The 21,690-nt window shown below is 41.4% G+C and overlaps 1 long non-coding RNA gene across 4 annotated transcripts in view; it reads left to right on the forward strand.

Moving 5' to 3' along the window:
- The window catches only part of LOC122538889, a 173,877-nt gene that overhangs the window by 109,338 nt on the left and 42,849 nt on the right, over positions 1 to 21,690 (forward strand). The window contains exon 5 of one of the 4 annotated variants that reach the window (XR_006308939.1): positions 2,052 to 2,054. The exons of the other annotated variants lie outside the window; for them this stretch is intronic. This is a non-coding gene — a long non-coding RNA (uncharacterized LOC122538889). The remainder of the gene's footprint in view (positions 1 to 2,051; positions 2,055 to 21,690) is intronic. 4 annotated transcript variants of the gene reach the window in all.

Here is a 21,690-nt window from a genome sequence, read left to right on the forward strand (position 1 = left end):
ATCGGCAGCTTTATGAAAACATTTAATCATTGTCTCCTTTTCCTTTTCTAATATATTAATATTTTATTTACCGGTATTATACCGAAATACATCTACCGACCCAACATCGTTTTGATAGCATTATACCGGTATTCGCACCATTTCGGTTTCATCAAACGTAATCTAAAAATAGTAATCTAAAAATACCGCTATTTTATCCGTTATACCGATTCGGTCTCTGCTCTCAACTGTCATATTTGGTCTGGTCAAAAAAATTAAATCGTTTGATTATAAAGTTGCAAAGTTATAATACAAAACGGCAACTTGTCGATTTATTGTAACGCCATTTAGTTGGTAAATCATTGTGCAAGAGGATCCAGAAAATGCTTTCCTAGTAGACATTCTAAATGGCGTTGTTGAAGCGTTACGACTGTTTATGTCTTGTTTCCAACTTGGCGTTATCTTGAAATTCTAAACATAAGTCGTTGTTCGGAGCTACTTTACGTGACGAATGTCTCCTTTAATGCTTGATATCGGGAGGCCTCTTTTAGTGAAGAATTTGGAAACGATGCTTGGAAATGGTACCTTTAATGGACCGATGGGACGATAAAGAGAGCTACTATTCTTAGCTACGCTGTGATCTACAGTCACAGCCTACGAATCTCTAAACTACAAATTCTACAAGATTTATACTACAATAAAAAACACATTATATATATATATATAAGTTCATAACTTTGAAACTACCAATTTTCCGATCCATGTTTATTAGAACTTTCTCTCACGTTCTGGCGAGTACTATCTACCCTTAGAAGTTACAAACTCTTCTCTCTATTCATCCTGTATACAGGGTGTCCCTGCGTCAATAGTACGAGCGAAGTGAAGGTGATTCTACATGGAAAAAAAATAAGTCGAGAATCATTTCTGAACAAAGTGTTAATAACTAATAAACTTATTATACTATATTAATGCTGTTTGTAAATGATGTACCATCTGTGAAATCAAAATTCGTTCATGTACGCCGTCGGTTAGGTGCACTCGGAGAATATTAAAAATCGATTTATTCGAAAATTAAAGCTTCGAACGAAAAAAATTTCATTCTCTATTTTCGACTTGTGTTTTTCCCGACACTGCACGAACACCCTGTATTTATCGAAGCAGCCCTCTTTGATCGCTGGCTATAATAAAACGCTCGGCTCTCCCCCCCTCTCCCTCTCGGATCGGCGATCCGATCTCATTATCGAAGTTTCGTTTCTCGTTCGTCGACGCCGCCGCGACGGAAGGAAAACTATCCGAGGAACTTGTGGCCGAGGGACGAAGCAAATTTTCGCGAAGCAATTTGACAAAGCGGCGAGTCCGTTGCCGGACTGCTTAATGCAACCGGCGGACGAGTTTTGCTTGACGAGTATTCATAGATGGGGGTGTATCGTCTTTTGGACGGTGGTTCCGACCGGCGGAGATTGAATTGGACGTCGATTAGCATTTTATCGGCGCGGGTCCCGGCGGCGCGTGACGGGAATAAGGGACGTCTCTCTCGCGTCAATTACAGACGCGAGATCGTTCTCTTCTTTTGTCTTTTTTTCTTTTTTTTTTTTTTACGCGAGTCGACGCGACACTGGCAACGAGCTGTCGGTAATTGGCTATGTCATCGCCAGTATCGGTTCGTTGTTGTTTCGTTCGTGGGAGGGGACAGGGATATTGTCAGTGGATATTGTTTCCAACTGGGAGGGTTGGAATAAAGTGCCGCGGAACACTGTAGTTAGAAACTTTGTTGATTGCAAGACCGAAGGAAGATTAACGTTTCTTCTCCTTCGAGCGAAACTTCTTCGAAACGACGGTCCCTGCCCTTTGCGTGGTAAATGTTGTGCATTCGTGTAAATGTTATCGCGTTAAACGCGAATGTTGCGAATATCGAATCGATTTCGTCTGGGAAAGAGGTGGAAGAATATCGATCTCTGTGGACTAGAAACTCGGCTTTCACGCGAAGAGAGTGCATAATTTTTAAACTTGTATTTAAAAAAAAAAAAAAAGAAAAGCAGTACGTTATTTATTAGTCTTCCTTAAGATTGAAGAAAGTGTCTTCCAATCGAGATAAAATACATTTTCAACAAATATTATGTATCAGTCGAATTTTTAAATATGAAAATGATGAAAAATGTCGGAAGACATTCAATAGTATATAGTATTATCGACTGTATGCACGTACATACATACATATGTGTATTAAATCTTTAGTCTGTAATCTATAGTGAGCGTTTCGTCTGAAACTCATATGTGGGTTCATAGTCCTGAAAAGGTTAATGTACAGCTCCGGCATTAGAATCTTGAGACTCCGCGGGACATCACGCAATTCTATACAGTCTACATAGGCTACACCTATACGCTCGCGTTCATAAATATTGGAACACTTAGAGAATTATCAAAACCTTTAAAAATGTATGTCTCGCTTGGAATCAAGTGATTTTTTTTTCTTTCTCTCAGCAGCAAAGATCCTTCAATTATTACTTTACACAAATTCAACACTCATGTTATACAAATATCTGTATCGTGCAACATTTATATTTATTATACACATGTTTCCATATTCAAACATGAATATTTATGGATGTTTACTATTTGTAAAAGTCGAAATGTTAATAATACAAATAATCGTAGACGTTTACACAGACGTCTATTTAACGTGTCAATATACAAATCGATATCACGCTAAAAGCGAACTTTGACGAATCGGCGATATTGGCTTCGCAATTTAATAAATCTGACAAGTATTCGTCTATCGATTAAAGACGATGGTATTGTGTAAAAACGACGGTGTAAAACAGCCATGTGCAACGGCCGTGGATTATTCAACGAGGAGCGTGCAACCGCGCGTAAGCTTTAAAAGACAATATCCCCGGAAGTTGGCCGGGCTTGTTACCCTCCCCCACCTCCCCTCCCACTCGTACTCGTAGAGTTGCAACTGTATTTTGCTTCATTTTAAGTCGTTAGTGTCGACTCGTAAAACGCGCCACCGCATACCCGTATGCTCCACCCTCGCCTCCCGCCCTCTCGTCTACATACCTACCCTTAATCTCTTTCGCCGTTATCAGAGCTGCATATTTAATGCACTTAGAAACCTAGCTCTGTATTCATAACTCGCCGTTACCGCTGATAGTACCTGTACAGACCGCGTAAAAAGCATTAGAAAGTTAAGAGCGGCGCTAAAAGAGGGTTTTCGACCACATTCGCCGGGCCCTTTGAAAGATCGAGTCGAGACGATCGTATTTTTTTTAAAGGTGTCAGGTCACCGCGTTCATCGGTGATAATCTTGGATAATTTTGTTCGAAGTGCCTAGAGGGTGGCAGAGTGTGATAGAAAGAATCTTTTCGATTCGCGAGTTTTTTCTAGACTCTAGATCCGTCCTATAAGGAGGCAATCTGATTTTCTAGGAGGGCAATTGGAGAATGAGTTATTAGTAGGAATTATTATTTTGCATTTCTTTAAATTTTCAAAAAATTTTCAATTGTTTCCTTTCATGGACGTCGACGTTCTCTCGGAAACTTGTTCAGACCAAGTTAGACTTCCTCTACAAAAGTCGAAAATCCACTTTTTGAATGATAAGAATTATGCGTTACACAATCGGAGAGTGACTAAAAAAAAGGTTGGACTGCTTTTAGATACTCTCTAAAATACTAGAATACTTTCTTTCACAAATCTCGGATCGGAGATTTTGTAACCTGTGATTTCGTCGCATTCTGGAAAGTGATATATTTTTCAAAAACGAACAGTCGTGTACTCGTTAGCAGGGATAATTTTATCGCAGTCGAACAATTTACAGACACGGACATTGCTACAATATCTTTTCGAAAACACTCGAAACGTCTGGAACGCAGTGAGCGGATCTTGCAATTAACCTAGAAAATAACGCAGCTTCCCAGCTTCTAAATCGAACCCGGTTCGAAATGGTTTCGCGTATCCAAAAAAATTTCGAAACGATTTTTATAGAAAGGAAATATAGGTTAATATAGGTTAAATGTAGCTCTTCGTCTGTTAGGATGTTTCACCTATTAGCATTAGACTAAAAATTCTCCGGGAGGGAAAATAGAAAGAAAGAAATGAAAAATCACTCGCGTCTGACAGTTCTTAATGTGGCACAGTGTATCCGACGTAAATGAAAAAGAAGAGAAAAAAAATACAAAATTCAGCGTTCTCCCTTGTAAAAAATTTATGCGGCATACTGGAGCAGTGGCATGTTACTTGCAAGTAATTCGAGCGTACAGGGGCCCGGATAAATTGATGCACATCCTAAATGAGAGGCCCGACTACGTTACGTCGTAATAACTTAATTGTACGATGTTGCAAACGCATGTGCACCTCATTCGTGCCAAGATAAAACTGTAAGACACGCTGGTGTAACGAATTTCCATCTATTTCGAAAAAAAAAAAAAAAAAGAAAAAAGGTAAAAAATCCCGATCGTGCAGTGGCATGGTAGTATAGAAAAAAAAAAAAAAAAAAAACAGTTTTCGCTTTGAAAACAAGTAGAACAGGTTGGCCGTGGAACGCGTCTGCGTGCGAAAGTAGGTGAAAACGATTGCCGAAACGAAACGGTCGGCCGTGCTATGGGTATGCAAAACCGTGTGTGTTTTCAACGTTTTCACGAAGAAGAAGCGCGCGCGCGCGAGAGAGAGAGAGAGAGAGAGAGAGAGAGAGAAATAAATGCTACCGGGAATGATAGCGATGGAAAAGGGTAAAACAGTCGAACGAACAGCGGTAGGGGTTTGGGGGAGGGGAGGTGGATAATGAAATTCGCGACGGTTCGTCGTGCTTGAAACGAGCCGAAATTTCATTCGGTTACGAATTTTTCGAGCGAGAAACGCGTACACGCGCGCGCGCGCGCGCGCGTGCTCGAACAAACTTGTCCAAGTTTTATCGAAAACGGTCCGAGCGTCGAAACTTTGAAAACCAGTCGCGTTGGCGCGGGCGAGGGTGGTTTCTAACGCGTCGCCTCGTAGCCTGTTCTGGAGTAAGAAGGGAGAAAGAAAGTAACTGCCGAGACCCAAGGCGAGCGCGCACACACACACACACACACACACACACATACACACACACGCACGCACAAAAGGGAGAAACGAAGTTGCTGGGCGCGTGGAGTTTGTTGGAAGTTTGGAAAATTCAGCGACGCGATATTACGTACGAAATTATGAGCGGAGATGCCGCCGTGAATGGAGGCATATCGATTCTGTACAGTGGTGAGGAGAGAGGGAAGGGTAGGGGGAGGGGGAGTATATCGGTTTTCATAAAAGGACACATCCGGCCGGGCTTTTTCGCCGTGTTTCGCGGAAATTCAGCAAGTTCGGGGCCAGATACCGTGTGCCGAACGGCGGCAAACTCGGTCGATTGTTAGCGCCGATAGCTGTCGCGTTTTGCCAGAGCCTTGTGTACGGGAAACCCTTGTGCGCGAGGCGGGCCGGATGGGTGGGTGGATGGGTTGGCACGGCAGGGTAGGGTTATTCCAGTCCACCCAAGTTTCAACGTCTTAAAACTCAAGCCTCGAACTTTACACGGAATAATCAAACTCGTTGTACATTATGAGACACCGTTAGTCTCCGGAAAAGTCGGCAAACGGGACGTAACTCGCGCGGAGATGAAGTAACACGCGCACGCCATACTGAATTACGGCACGTTACGTTACACGAATGGCGTGGAGAGAGACCGTTTACGCGACGCGACCGTTTCCGCGAAAATCGCGACAGTTGGAAACACACGTAGGAAGTGTTTCGTGGCGATAACATTTCTATCGGCAAGTACACTCGAATTGTGAAATTGCCGGCCTCTGGATTTTTCGAGCCAGCTGCGGAGATAAGCGGCGATATACGGGTTTTCAACAGGCTTCCTTTGTTGCATGATTAAATTCAAAACAAAAGGGAGAGGGGAGGGGGGCGGGGGAGGAACGAGAGAAAAATGAACGAGAGTGAATTATAGCAGCGAAGTGCCCCTGTTGTGTTATGGTACTTTATTTTGATGAAAACCTGTAAATAGAGATATAATGGAGAATTGCTTGATAAAGGGTTGCGAGTTCGTGATTGCGCGGCCGCACGTTCCAGTTTCATCGCGGTATGTTCTTCTTTGTCGTGATTACGCTTCTCTCTCTCTCTCTCTCTCTCTCTCTCTCTCTCTCTTTCTCTCTCTGTCTCTTTTTTTTTCACCGCGGCTGAAATTTTCTACGGAAAAACTAATTAAAACTCACGTCCTTGGGATTCGTGAATACGTTTCTACAGGTCTTAACCTAGATCCGGCAGACACGAATGTTATTCCAATTGTGTGCTTTTCAATTTTTGGCAATGAATTATTATGCCTATGGAATTTTCGGGGTTAACGTTTTCGCATCATCCCGCCGTGAAAAAGTCGTAACATTTTCGATTCTCTTAGTTATATCACAGGCGCTAAATTGAATTTTATTGTTTCATTACGAATCCTGCCTTCTAAAAGAGATATGATTTTTTATTTAGTAGAATTTTAACGCCAATGGAAATTAAAATGTTGGAAGATTTAAGAATGTACCTGTTTGATTTTGCAAGAAATGTACCTGATGATTCAGACAGGACGTCAAATTTCCATTTCAAGTAAAGTTGCAACACCGAAACTGCTGTCGTTGAAAAGCGAGAAACGAGAATCATCAGTAATCAACGGATTCAAACGCATTTAAAAGAAAAAAAAAAACAGAATTTAACGTTGATATACTACTTCTCCATATGTATAGTCTTTAGAAAGCAGAAGCTGAATCTTTACGTTCCTTGTTCCTTGAACTTTCGAATCGCTTCGCTGTCGCCCCTATAACCTTCAAATATATTTAGCGATCCAACCAGAAACCAAGGCAAAAAAAAAAAAAAAGAAAAGAAAGAGAAGAAAGAAAAGAGCGAGAGAAGGGAAAAAGTAAAAGGACGAATGGGAAAGAAAGGAGAAAGAAAAGGAACGAGCAGGTGGGAAGCGCGACTCGCGAGCGGAATTTCGCGCGTGTGAAAAAGTGCACGACTGAATGGCGGCGGACTGGTGGTGGTGTTCGTGTCTTAACAGCTCGCCAGCTTTCGGTCGGTCAACTTAAAACTGATAGCTTCATATCCTGAGCGTGTGGAGGGCGGAGGTGAGCGCCACGAGAGGGTTGCTACTTTAAACGTGGCCACGCTCGATATTAATGCTCGTTTCCACGAGTGCGACGTAACCGGCGCCATAATTTTGCGAAATTGGTTGCCCGCGGGACGTTTATAATGCGAACAGGCCACGTAACCCGAGACCCACGTAACCAGTGTGTATCTTTCGAAGCGTCGTGATAAAGTTGTAACGATCAAAAGAGAAAAGAAAAAAAATGAAAGAAAAGAAAAGAAAAGAAAAGGAAAAAGGAAGAAAGAAAGGGTGACGACTTGATCCGTGGATCGCGATCGTGCAGCCCCGTAAACGGCCAGTGTGTGCACAGCCAATTACGGAAGTTTAGATTTCGCCGCTCGTTGCTCGCATGCGAATTCGCGTGAACTCGTTCCCGCACGTAACACCTGCAACCAGCGTCGCGTTTATTTTTTCCAAACTGGCGGTTTCGGGGGAATTCGTTGGTTTCTCGGAAGATCTTTATCGCCCGGGATAAAGTGGATCTCGCGTGGGGCGAAGGTTCGATGAATCTGCCAGTCTTTTCAGACGAAGCATCCGTTTTCACCGTTTTGTTTCAAACACGACTGGTAGAAATACGAATGATATGTAACAAGACGGAAATACGCTTTTAAGCGAGATGAATAGGGAACAATTTTTTGCAAGGGAAGGCAACAATGGCAGCAAAGTAGCGAATGCACTTCGAGCTTCATGAAGAACAAATTAAATAGATTCGTCGTTAACGAAGAAAAGTAAAGTTGAGCATGGGAGCGGCACGTATCAACGAGAATGACACTTTCAAAGTAAATTTTATAAATCTCCTTGCCCTATTTTACGTAGGTACGATCATAAAAATCACGAAAGGTTCGATATCATTAACTAACGAGGAAATACGATAGATCTAACGTGTATCTGCTATTAGTGCTTCGTCGTTCGATTTTTTTTTCTCTCTCTCAATTTCTCGCCAGTTACGTCGTCATATTTTAACGCGTGGGGCCATTGTTATCGTTTAATGAACACGACAAGCGCGCGCCCGAGAGGGTCTCGTTATAAAATAACAGTAACGACGCGACGATGGAAATTTTCGAAATCGTGATCACGGACATCGCGATACAAGCGAAATGCGAAATGCGCGGCACGCGCTCGCGCGCGTACTTCATTCAGATTGATAAACGGCACCGCAAATTTAATTAGAATGGTCGCGCCCGGCTTTAACATCCGCTGTAATTTCCATCAAAAATTACTCGTAGAACCGGCGAGGAAGTCCGGATTAATTACCAGATTTTCGAAAAGTCAAAAATTCGCCGGAAACGCGCGTGTAACGTCGTTTCGTTGCTGGTTGCAACCACCGGGTTGCCATTCATTCGATTCGATTTATTTCGTAGCATCGACCGATTTAATTTCAATGACCGGGGTTTCATCACATTCTGCGTAACTCTCTCTCTCTCTTTGTTGTCGCTTGATGGAAAATAAAATGATTAATTCGACGAAGCGAACGGTATCGAGTGTTCTGTACGTAAAGAGTTAAAATTATTAATATAATAAATAACGAATATCTTTATTTACATATTATTAGGTTCGTTGCTTGACGATTTGTTGCCAAGGTCTGTGATTCCGATGGAGATAAATTTGTACGTAAAACTTAAATTTTCAAGGTTATGTTCTTTGCACATCTGAACGTATTTTTTTTCAGTTACCATAGTTGTATGGGGGAAAAAACAATGACCTTGAAAAGTGCTTGAAAAAAATATCCCTATCAGTCATTGGCTTTTCGATACAATTCACGACAGGCGAAAAGCAATTTTTGCCTGAATCATTATAATTCGATATAATTGAATCATTATAATTCGATATAATTGAATCATTATAATTCGAAAGGATATTTGAGTGGCCTCACTTAAATGGACCCACCCTTTACACGTACGGAACATAATACAGAAGGAAATTTATTTATTTTATCTCGGAGAAAATTGACTTGTCGTTGCTTCGACGAATAAAGAGAGATGTAGTTGAAACTACACTGAGAAATCACGCGTTGTTAAGAGACAGCGAAACAGGATATTCGCGAGAGGCAAGCTTCGTTACTTTAGAAATCGTTGAAAATATCACACGCGTTATTCGTATTAAACTTCCATGAAATTAGATTCTTTTTGTTGCTGACGGTGCGTGAATTTCATCATTGTCTGCTCCATTCTTTGGCCGACATATATATATATATATATACGTAGATATCATTAATCCAAATCGAGACGAAAATGAAATGTTTGGAAAATTTTCGGAGATCGACAATCTCTGAAAATTCTCTCGACTTCTTTTCTCTCCTCTCCGTTTGTATCACTCGCGTGAAATACGTCGCGTACGTGGAAGTAATTAACGTCGGTTCTTTGACGCGATGAATTATGAACTACAACGTTTGGACTAACTATTATCAATTAAAACATCGTGGGCAAACATTGCTCTATGAATTCGGCGTGTTTGACGTGTTACGCGAGCTTGCCAGCGATATTCCGAGGAGAGGATACGCGAAATACGAGGGGAAATTTAATTCAGAGTTGGCGATCTCCGCGTTAAAATGATAGTCGACGATGAAATGAAAATTCGCCGCGGGAAACATTTCCATCAGATGTTACACCGGGTTGCCCCATTTTTCCTCGCGCGTCGAACGTCACCGCCAGCGTTTTAACCGAAATTACACCGGCTGGATCGCGATTACCCGATCGGCGTTAATTGGCTATATGGAAACGAATTATTCGATAGGTATAATGGGAAGGGGGGGGGGGGGAATCTCAGCGCGCGGTGATAATGCAGTACAAACGATCATTAAGCCGTACCGCGAGCCCGGACAATGTCAATTTCTATTTCAAGCTTTTCCCCCTCCCTCGCGTTTACACACACACCGCGTGGCAACGGCTGCCTTTCGTATATTGAAAAAAAAGTTATTTATTATTTAAAGTGCGACACGCGTTGCACGTACAGCTGCGACGATAAAAATCGAGATTACACCCTAAAAATCGAAATTACGATCGCCGAGTTTTTATTTGTCGGACGTGAAGTTTTCAGTGTTTTTTCCAGAAACGTTTCGGCGTGATTTTTGCGGAGAAACGACGAGATTCACGCGTATCATTCCTTCTTTAAATTAATTTCCCGCAGTAATAAATTCGAACACGAACATTACAATGCCCGTGTGTACGAATGAATCGCGAATCGTGATGAACGGGAGTAAATGCGAGTGTTGTTTGATGACTTTATGATCAGGCTATGTCTTCTCCCTTCTCTGAAGTCGTTTACGCTCCGGCGGAACAGCAGGTCACGTGTGTTCCGAGTCGGTATTATTACAAACATCCGATGAGACAATAAAAATGATTTATCCCTTCAATATTCGCTTCAACTTTCTAACTTTCCAGCTTGGTTCTCTCGGTTTCGGCAATGGCCCTTCGCGGAAATGAAAAATTCAGAGAGAAGGAAAGTCGTCGTGAGACGACTGGTGAGGAACAAAAAAAAAAAAAAAAACCCACGGACCGAAATTGCCCGGCGATTAAACCCGCTTGATCTCTGTAATTTCCGCGATAACGGAAAGGGAACCGATAGCTTTCGAAGGTGACTCCGTGTCCCCTCGATACACAGTCGACTTTGAAAGTTTTTCCAAGAGATAAAAAAGGATATTTAAAAGATCGTGGCTCGATAGAGGGGGAGGGCTACGAACCAGAATCGTTTAACGATTAGGTGAAATTGGCTTAAGTGACCACCGGTGGCCTTTATTGTAATCGAGTAGCGAGCAGAAATAGAGAGAAAGAGAGAGAGAGAAAGAGAGAGAAATAGATACTTGATGGCCGAGCGGGAAGTTTTCCGCCTTGGTTCCCCCTTGGTAGGAAACGCGGGAGCAGAGGAGAGCGCGTGGGTGATATACAGCGGCTCTCAGCAAATTAAATGAGGGTGGTTTGCAGTGCTGACACGTACACTCGTTCGTCACACCCTAACCACGGTGTAGCCCTCTCACTTACGCCGGACAGACTCGCACCCCCACTTTCAGCCGTAGCAAAATTGAACTGCAACATCGATGATAATGGCGAGGCATACTTCAAGCCGCGCGCGAGAATCGAAAAGAGAGCGTCCGAAAAAACGAGAGAGAGGGGGAGGGAGAGATTCACGAGCAACGGCATGATCCAACCGGTTCTCCGGACGTGACGAGCTTAACAGTCGGCCGGTGGATCCGACGTTGCGTTTACATCCTCTTTAATTCGAGTCTACGCTTAATTTATGGCGTCCGCGGCCGTTAATTCGGCCGATAACTATGCCTCCAAGCTTCTTCCTTTTTACGTCCTAAGACACGTTCCGTCTAGCACTGGTGGTTACCGGGGCGAAATTTTAAAAACTACACATTGACATCGTTACAATAAATATGCTTGCACAAAGGTAACGATAAATTCGATGAATACTCTCTTTCTCGCGTGGTAATAACAATAAAGTCGCAGACTCGTACAAGGAAACTTGACAAATTGCAAGCTTTGCACGTAAGTTGTCTATTTCATAACGTTCGACGACTTTGTCGTTTCTTTAGCAACGTATGTATGTACATATAACCACTCTGTAAATTGTATTTACAAACAGACGAAGCTCAGTGTACTCCCTTTGCCCCCGGTATTTCATTTCCGAAATGAAATAAAATTTCCCTCCGCTTTTCTTCGTTTCGTTTTACGTCGAAAATTTGACAAGAGGGAGAGTGGCCGTGTCGAGACACGCGAACAACTCATCGTTCAATTTTAAGTGGTTGTATCGCGCAGAAGTTTGGTAGAGGATCCGAGGGAAAGTGTTTCATAAATCAAGCGTAAACGTGACGCGGCCCATTCCGATCGGAAATAAAGATCCTCGCTATTTGTAAGAGGATTGTGCGGCCGTGGATTTCTGTAAATTAATCTTAATAACAAGCGTGGTAAAAAGTCGAGGATGTAAGTGGGCCGTGTAATGAGAGTATCGTCTGTTGAACACACAGGCTTAGACAACTCGTTGTACATTTCACTTGTTTGCTGCACAATCTCAATCAAGGCTTTCCAGCCAGACCAGACAGGAAAAGATCTATCCTTCTTGCCGCGCGCCACGTTCGAAATCTTTCACTCTCCGGGCGAGAGCCTGGCCTTCTTCGCGCTTCTTCGATCATCTTCATCAGTTATCATTAATCATCGCGGTCTTTCATGAGTAATCACTCCCGAACCTCTTTCCCGTGGATGATTTCTTCGGGAGTCGCCCCCGAAGACTGATTGCTTCCTGCGTTTTCCAACTAGCGCATTATCGCGTTCGAGCACTCGTAAAACGTCTCGCCGACTATATAAAGACTCCCGCGTGCGCGAAGCGAATTCGACGACTTCTTTTCATTACGGGAAATGAAAAAAAGAAAAAAAAAAAAGAAATAGGAAAAAGAAATATTTCGTTGGTATATAAATTGCGGTAGCAATTGGTAGGAACTTCGAATTGCAAGCTGTTGCTCGAGGAATATGATGTTTGTCTCATACAATTAGGCTGATTTTATTTTAATTTTTATGCACGGAGAATCTACAACATTTTTTGTCCAAATTTTTTTAATAACACACACGACAAAAATCTGCAAGAAAGATCCGCAGCCTGTTTGTAACTATTTTCACTTGGGATTGGTCGCCAAACATTCAATCTTTTGATTTTTATTTAACAACTAGACTGTGGATTTTTTATGCACTTGGAAACATATAAAATCTCGAAAATACACTGTCTGTTATGATATTTAACTCTTCTTGCCATGATCGCTTTAAATCTTTACGTTAGAAATCCCATAATCAGAAAATATAATCATGCCAAATTTCTGAAGAATAATCAAGTATTATTCACAAAATGTATTTATGTTAAACTACAGACAATATATTAGCAATTATATTATTTATATATTGTTGTTGACGAATAATTAAGTGTTATTCATAAAATTATGTTAAACTACAGACAATATATTAGCAATTATATTATTTATATATTGTTGTTGAAGAATAATTAAGTATTATTCACAAAATATATTTATGTTAAACTACAGACAATATATATTAGCAATTATATTATTTATATATTCGTCGAAGCACACTGAAGAAACACGTGGAGCGTCCGTCCATGTTACACACACGTTATTCATCTGTTAAAAGCAAAAGATCATCGTCCGCGATCATCGATCACTACATTCACTCCTACAAACGCTTATTCCGCTGCATATTAATAGATGGCGACGCTCACATCATTAATACAAATGAATTTCTCAACAGTTTCAACAATTTCAACAAGATGGTTATTCTCAATGCCACCTGTCATTTTGTTCGTAAGTAAATTGCTGGTAGATGATCTAAAAAAAAAAAAAAAAAAGAAGTATTACAGGACAAAGAGTTAATGTGCGAAACTTCTACCAACCTGAATTGTACCTTTAGTACTATTTTCACGACAAAATTCCGCCTATCAGTCAACAAATATTCGATGCTCTTGGCTTCTGGCGTCATCGTCGCGGCAGGCAACCACGAAAGGGAAGCCTCTGAACAGACGGTTTTGCCGGGCACTCGCGAATTAATCGCGTTCACGCGCATTAATCAAACGTGTATACAGCGTTAAGTCTCGCTATTAATCACTCCTGCTCTCTCAGCCTGAACCCCCAAAATTCGAGTAGACTCGCAGCGGCTGGTTGCAACATCGCGCCCCGTCGACTTTCCACCCTCCCTCCCACGTCTTCAGCTCTCAAGAACTTTCCACTTTAGCCGAGTCGTTGCTCGACGCCTCTCACGCGCGATAACTTATTATTCTCTCTCGTTCACGAGAGGTCCCCGATATCCAGCCGTGTAAAACAATGCGCGTTACACGTCCCGTGGTATCGCACGTGTGCATCGTCAATTATGTATGTACGTATCGTTACGCAACGGCGCGCGCGCGCGCCACCATTCTCATCCGTCCTCGCCACATCTCCGGTGATAAGGAGACAATTACAACACAGAACATGAGAATTGTTCTAATGACTTTCAACGACGAATATCTCGTGAGTTTGTCGCGGTGGAAATCAAAGAAAGGGGGAGGGGAGGGAGGGAATCTGATAGGTTTGTAGAAATCAACGAGAACGTGGTTGCCAATCTGGCATTAATCGGTGTCTGAACGATGCAATTTTCGCACGTTAGATTAGTTTGCCAATGGTTGATGTATCGGCACAGATTAGTACAGGAGTTGGTGCAGTATTTCATTTGCGTTTTCGTTTTTCAGAGTGTTCGATACAATTTTTGTACTTTATTTTACTATATTAGTATATTATAACTATATTGGTATAGTAAAATAAAGTATATAATATAGTAATACTAGTATAGTATAGTATTACTATATAGTAATAGTATATTACTAATGTAATTACTAATGTATTACACATTAGTAATAGTACCAATGTGCTATACTACATGTACTATATAGTACACATTAGTAATAATACTATACTACGTGTACTATATAGTACACATTAGAATAGTATATTATTAGTATATATACCATTAACAGTATATATAGTAAGTATGTTATTAATATAGTATAGTATTACTATGTAATATATACTATAATATAGTATATATAATATAATATGTACTATTAATATTAATATAACTAGTATTACTAGTATAGTATTACTATATTATGTACTTTATTTTACTATACCATTAATTAACATGTTAATTCAGATCAAGGTTGTGTTAGTGTAATGATTTCATTTGCAATTTTTGTATTTTATTAGGTACAGTTTTTGCACTTTATTAGACATAATAGTTATCAATAATTGATATGTGCATTAGTTACAAATGAGTTATATTAGTCCAGTATTTCATTAGAAACTTTTCTCTTTTTTTTTTTGAGATATTCTTTTTAATCTGAACGATACAATTTATGTACTTTATTTTACTTACACTGTATTAATTATCAGCAGTACAGATCAAAGTTGCGTTAACCTTTTTAGAGTTTAATTCATTATATCGAGTTTAAGTTAAAGTTTGGAAAATTAAATTCTTCGAATTGACTCGACATTTCTTCTTTTGGTAAATATTTTTTCAAGATATCAACAGCGAGCCGCAGAACGCACATACGTTATCGTACAAATAGATTTCGTAATCAAGATTAGACTAACGAGCATATTTTATTAGTATAGTATAGTTTTATTGCGGATATTAACGTCAATAAAACAAATGAAACCTACGTACATAAGGATTTATTTTATTTTTCAAACGTTATATTACATTTTATCAAATTTCCTACATTCAGTCGAAAAATAATACTTACTCTGACAGAAAGAATCTTTTCATATGCTATAAACAAGATTTATCGCAAGACTGTCTGAGATTCTCAAGACCATAATCTTGCAAGGATTTTCCAGAAGCACATATAAACATCCGTCCTCTTCAGTAATGAATCATTATTTCCTCGAATCAGAGCTCTGAGAAATGATGCAAGAATCTTTCAAGAAACGTCGTTCTTCGCGTGCTTTTCGAGTTATTCTGTCCGAGATCTTGAATTTTCTGAGCGTGAAGCCGTTTTCATGTGTCATTCTTGATAATTCCAGCAACACGAATCAATCACTCGTTCAGTTCTTCAAACGTCGAATTTCGACCAGTCGACGAATTTTTGAATTATTCTCATCATTTCGACAATTATCGCGCCGCGCTCTTCGTAAATCGGTGCTGTAAACGGCGTTTTGCTCTGTTGGAAATCTTTGCAGATCATTTTATAACGAGGCAATAAACGACTAGCATTTTTTTTTTGCATTCGACAAGCATGCGGTTATAGTTCAATAAAATATTGTAATTGGACCGCGGCCAGCCGGATCAATACTCTCTCTTTCTCTCTCTCTCTCTCTCTTTGCCCCGCCACGTAAACTGACCTTTTCGCGGTACCGCCGCGTTTAAAAAGTTTTTCTTTTTTTTTTTATCGCTGTTTTGCCGTCGCGCATCATTTGATCTTAATTTCTGCAAATTAGAACGAAAACGAGCGTTACATCCTCCCTGTATTTTGGGTCGAGCGACTTCATAAATAAACTCTCCGGGACATGAAGCGCTTTACTCCGCGGAACGCAACTCCCCTCCTCTGTGTGTCGGGCGATGTTAAAAAGAACCTCCGTGAAACGTGTTTCCTGGCCAAAATCTGGTCGATATTACCAGTTTGTTATTAAATATAACAAACTCGGGTCGTCTGTCGTAACTTCGATACTCGTACCCCCTCGGTGCACGATACGAGCCGAGAAATCGCCGAAAAATATTTCACGTTTTCGATAAATAACGAACTTGCAAATGGATGTTACGACTCGCGAATCGGATTAAGTAGATCGTGCCATCTGTGTCGTCAGACATCGAGGATATTGGGAGCAGTCGGAGAAATAAATCTCTCGAAATGGCAATTCGTAGTGATTAACGTTGCAATCGGGCAAAGAGAAGTGTAGTTTTGCAGCAATTTCTGAAATTTCCAACGACGTTCTTCGAGCAACTTGAGAACTCTGTCGTCTTGAAGCCCATTGTGTGTCAAGGAGTTCTGAAAAAGAAACGTGGCTCGACCAAAAACCGTAACAAACCTGTTCCCTCCATTTCTTTCAGCCTATTCGGCAATCCAACCGAAAGTAGTCAGATCTCTCTCTCTCTCTCTCTCTCTCTCTTTGTCTCTCATTCTGTCGAGTTATTTAAATCAAGTAGACTCCTCGCTTTTGAAGCGGTCGACACCGAGAAAAAAAAGCGTTCCCTTTGAAATTTTTCGTCCCGGACGCACAGAGAGAAAGTGTGTGTGTGTGTGTGTGTGTGTGAGAGAGAGAGAGAGAGCCGATGTTTCTCGCGTACGCTCGAAGGAGTTGGTTGCATTTCGGTAGCGCGCGTTCGCAAACTCAAACAAGTCGTCCGCTCGGGCGTAGGCGGAGCACGATTATGCCCACTTGACTTAGGCGTACGCCAGGTTGCTGCTTCCATACCGGCCGGATGTCCGAGCCACCCCTTTTCGTCTCTCGGTTAGCCACGTTTAGATTGTATCTCGGCTTGCCACGGCCTTTCCTCCCCCTCCCCCTCGGTTTATACACCGTGTCTTCGCGATTTCACGGCTGAACCCTCCTCTGCGTTTTTCGTACTTGTTCGTCACGAGCGCGAGATCTCGACTCACAGTCAGTTTAGATTGGTTCGATCGTAGTCGGTGAAGTTTGAAATTAATTTGAATATTGGAAGCTCCGAGTGATGATGTATCTTTTGCTCCGTCTTTCGAGCACTGATTTCACATCAACCGCTCCAGTCCATTGTGTGAACGGATAGTTGCAGTTAATTGATGCAAATTTCTCCTCTTCCAAGCAAATGAAACTCTGGTTATTTGGTAAATTTGCTCCGATCGAAAATCTGACCGGCCTGGTAATCGTTAGAAATCATTTACTCGATGTTTTTTTTTTAATAAACATATTAATGAAATACAAATTGAATACACATTAAAAGGCTCGTCATCCTTTAACTTGGAGAATCCCTAAATGTTGCTGGCTTGTTAACGATTTTTAAAGCGTAACGCAGAGTTCTACCACCTCTGTGGTCTTCGCTCCAACGACCAATAAAATAGCAACAAATACTCGGACACCTTGTATATGTATGCCACGAGCGCACGCGCGCGCGCGCGCGTGTGTGTGTGTGTGGCGCGCAAAACCCTCCAACTGCGAATTAACGGCGAAACTCCTTAAACTCAGTCGTCGAGCGGAGAGAACTGCAAAGCAGAGAAACGAACGGGGGGTTGGGGGCCAATAAGCTATGCCGGGGTTTGAAGTCTTAACGCGTGCCACTGCCGGACCTGCCGGTCGCGATATACCGTTTATTAGATTCTTAAGTGCGCCGAGGGAGAAGTTTCGAGCGTTTCCGGACATTGTGCCCTCGATAAGGGCTGCCGCGGCCGGATCTCTCGCCGCGGTGAGTGAAAGGATACGCGTTGCAAACGGTTGGATCTTCCTGCGGAGGGTGCGTCTGCTAGGGTGAGAACCGATTTCTGGATATCGTTCGCCAGAAACGGTCAAATCTTGGAAAGATTTTCAGAGAGAGAGCGCTCCAAGTTCGAAGATTGTCAGTGTTTTGGAATGTTTAGAGAGATTGACCGCTTGCGTGTCACGCACGTCGAGAATCATTTGTCCAAAAATTGCAACATTCTCTCAGTTTTAAGTATATTTAAATATAACCCAGGTGAAACAAATGATAAGTTTATTACTTCTCGAGTGATATCATACCGACGAGTTCAAAAGAAACAGAAAGCGACAAATTATTGTATACGGTTCGGTCACTCGTTATGGTCCGCAATCAGTTGACAGCGCAACTGGCTAACGATACCTGTAAGTAACGTTCGTTTTCTGACACTGTAGAAAATTTTGTTTCATTTAAAAGTTCATGCAGCTTTAATCTGTAATATAATTTAACAACAAAAAAACACGCTAAATGTCAGTGTATTTTAGATCATATTAGGCATAACATATTATATATTATATATTATAGCGTAGCATGTTGTAATAAGTAAAATTATATATTTAAGTAAAACGAAATAGGCAAAACAAATGATAAATTTATTACTTCTCAATCATTTCTATCCAGCGATAGATCATACCGACGTGTTCGAAAAGAAAGCGACGAATTATTGTGTTCGTATTTGGTCGCTCGTTATGGTCCGCGAATCAGTTTGCCAGCGCAAGTGGTTAAGAAGATTGACTTTGGCGAAAGAATGTTAGATTTGAAGATTGTCAGTTTTGAAATACATAGAGAGTTCAGATTCAGAAGGAGAATTAAATTTCGTCGCGAAAGATAAATAAATAAATAAACTTAAAATTGATACATTGAAGAAATTGTCAATTTTGAGCGCTAGATCTGTAAGTTGCCAATTTTGAAACATTTAGAAAGATTAAATTCAAAGGGAATCTCTCCCTCAAGATCGATATAATATCAAACAGTGATGCACTGTATTTAGGATCCTCAGAATTTATGGTATCAGTTATTGTAAAAGGAAATTCCTTTACACTTGGCACGATAATTCTCTACGAACTATGAACTCTCGATCCTCAATGAGAACTTTTTCCTTGAATCCTTCAGGTAGCTCATTTTCCAGCACGCTGCGGTTCTTCAGGGAAATCGACGTAGATCAAACAGATACCACAATAAACCGTGTAATTAAGACGTTAAGTGAATGAAACTGCGTGAATGTAACGAGCGAGAAAAAAAAAAGAAAAGAAAAGAAAAGAATGAATAGGTTTCCTTCCGCCAGAGTACAAGGAGGAAAGAATAGAAAAGGAATACAAAAGAATTGAGTGTGCAGTTTCGATTGCATAATCGGAGACATTATTCACTTCCAAGTTCGCCGTCATTTATCATTACTTCAACGTCCGTTCTCTCGTTGCACACGCTGCAAACTATTCGGGAAAAAAAATACATTCAAGAACTCAGTATTGCAAGATGAAAAAAAAAAGGATGATGTCCTTGCGCCGGAGGTTACAAATGGTTTGTTCACGACTCTCATTAAGTAGATCGCACCGCCTGTGTCGTACGTAGCCAGACACCGAGAATACCGCGTAGCAGAAGCTTCGTTTCGTTTCAAAATAAATTTTCCATAGGAATTATTTAGATTTGGAAATTGTCTTAATTTAGATTGTGATGGATAGTAAATAGCACCGGTTGCTATAGGTACCGTGTGCGTGTAGCACACTCTTCTCATTGGTATTGTCGAAACACGTGCGAGAACAGTATATTATCACCTAAGTAATTATTAATTATATTGTAAGATATATAGGTAAAATTATTTTCTGTAAATTCCACAATTGTCGTAAATTTACCACAGATTGGAATTGAAGAATTTCCACTTTCGATCGCCGAAAAAAAAAAAAAGAAAGAAAGAAGAGAAGAAAAGTTCCACAAGGAACAGAGGGATTAAAAGCTCAGTTGATTCGAGAATCTGCCGTAGCTTTCGATACAACTTTCTTCGTTCTGAAAGTTATACTTCTCTAATTTCGATTTTCACCGCAAAAATTCCACGTAGAGGGTCGAGATCCGCGCGAGTTCCGGATTATTATCCAGGCAGGCACGGTCGCGTCGGTTGTTGAACATTCGCAGGGAACGTCGCTCAGAAAACGGGGAAACTCTCTCGAGCGCGCTTGTGTATTAACGGGTGCGGGAGGGAGGAAAGTCTTGAAAGTTTGGCGTTTCGAAGTCGAGCCGACTGGACTCGAGTTAAACGAGCGTACGTGGCTAATAAGCCGAGCCTCCGGGGTCCGGGTCTCGTGTCGTTTATTAAATTCCCCCGGTACACAAAGCGGGGCAACGTAGAAAAAAACTCGCAGCACACGGCGCTGGCTCTTTCTCAACAGTCGTTACGCGGAGTGCCACGGATAGATTCATGGCGAACTATTCAAACGAGGTAATGATCCAGATGCATAAAGGTAACGCTGCGCGAGCAACAGCGCGAAGAAGAGGAAAACGAAGGGGGACGTTTTTCTGCTCCGTATTTTTCCTCGTACATTAGAGAAAATGTGCCTCAAAGGTGGAGCCGATCGGATGAAATAATTCTACTGTTTATCGTGTTTCATTTCCCCGAGAACAGCAACGACAACGTCGCTCCGTCGTTTCGATTATTTAGCTGGATATTGTTCTACCGTGGTAATAAAATTTGTATTATCTGAAAATACCTGGTGTCTGAATACGGCCTGCTATTTTGATATTCTGTTAAGCGCGGCACGCGTCGCGAGGCGAATATTTCCTCCTGTTACTTTAATATGAAATTGACGTTGTATCTTCGTCGTGTATTATTAATACCCACGCAGAATATAAATTTGAAGATTAAAAAGCGGTAACCGAGGGGACGGAGGAGGGGGAAATACGCGACACTGAAACTATCATTCACTTTGAACTGTTGTTCGCATTCTCGGAGGAAGAGGGAACATTCGGATCGATTGTTCAATACAGAGTTTGATAAGTTATTACATACCAAAGAAGCGGTTCGGGAGCAAAAGAAAAAAAAAAAAAAAACAATGCGAGATTTATATAAATTTCAGGGACTATTGCGATAGTGAATATCTAGCCGTAGTATTCCTTCATCGTTCCCTCTGTCAATTCAAACACTCGCTGCATCTTCAGCTGCGCTTCTAATTTGATAAAAATTTCGCCGAGAGAAGCTGGAGGCTGTAGGCAAAGCAAGGCGGCGGTAAGGCGGCCGCTACAGCGTAAATTTTATATAATTCACCGTTCTCCTAGAGGAAAACAGAAACTCGACTCGCTGTAGCTGTGTTTCACTTGCGCGCCTTTCAACTGCATAAAGACGATCGCGAGTATCGTTCGATAATTGCATCCTACGACGAGGGAGGGGGAGAGAGGTACACTAATTGCGTCAGGGTGATTGGCTTTTCGCCGCGTGTTTGTCGAAGCACGACGTCTTGTTTCATTAAATTGTCGGTAGCAAGCCCCTGGGAGCCGATTCGGTAAGGATTCACGGTTCGACGAACACCGACGTCGCCTTCGATCGAGGTGGAGAGAGTTCACCTCGCAGTGAATACATTCTGTCGGGAAGTTGCCTGCCTTTTCTTTTTTTTTTTTTTTTTTTTT

Source organism: Frieseomelitta varia, unplaced genomic scaffold (genome assembly GCF_011392965.1).
Source record: "Frieseomelitta varia isolate USP_RPSP 00005682 unplaced genomic scaffold, Fvar_1.2 scaffold_182, whole genome shotgun sequence".
In the NCBI taxonomy this organism is placed as follows: domain Eukaryota; kingdom Metazoa; phylum Arthropoda; class Insecta; order Hymenoptera; family Apidae; genus Frieseomelitta; species Frieseomelitta varia.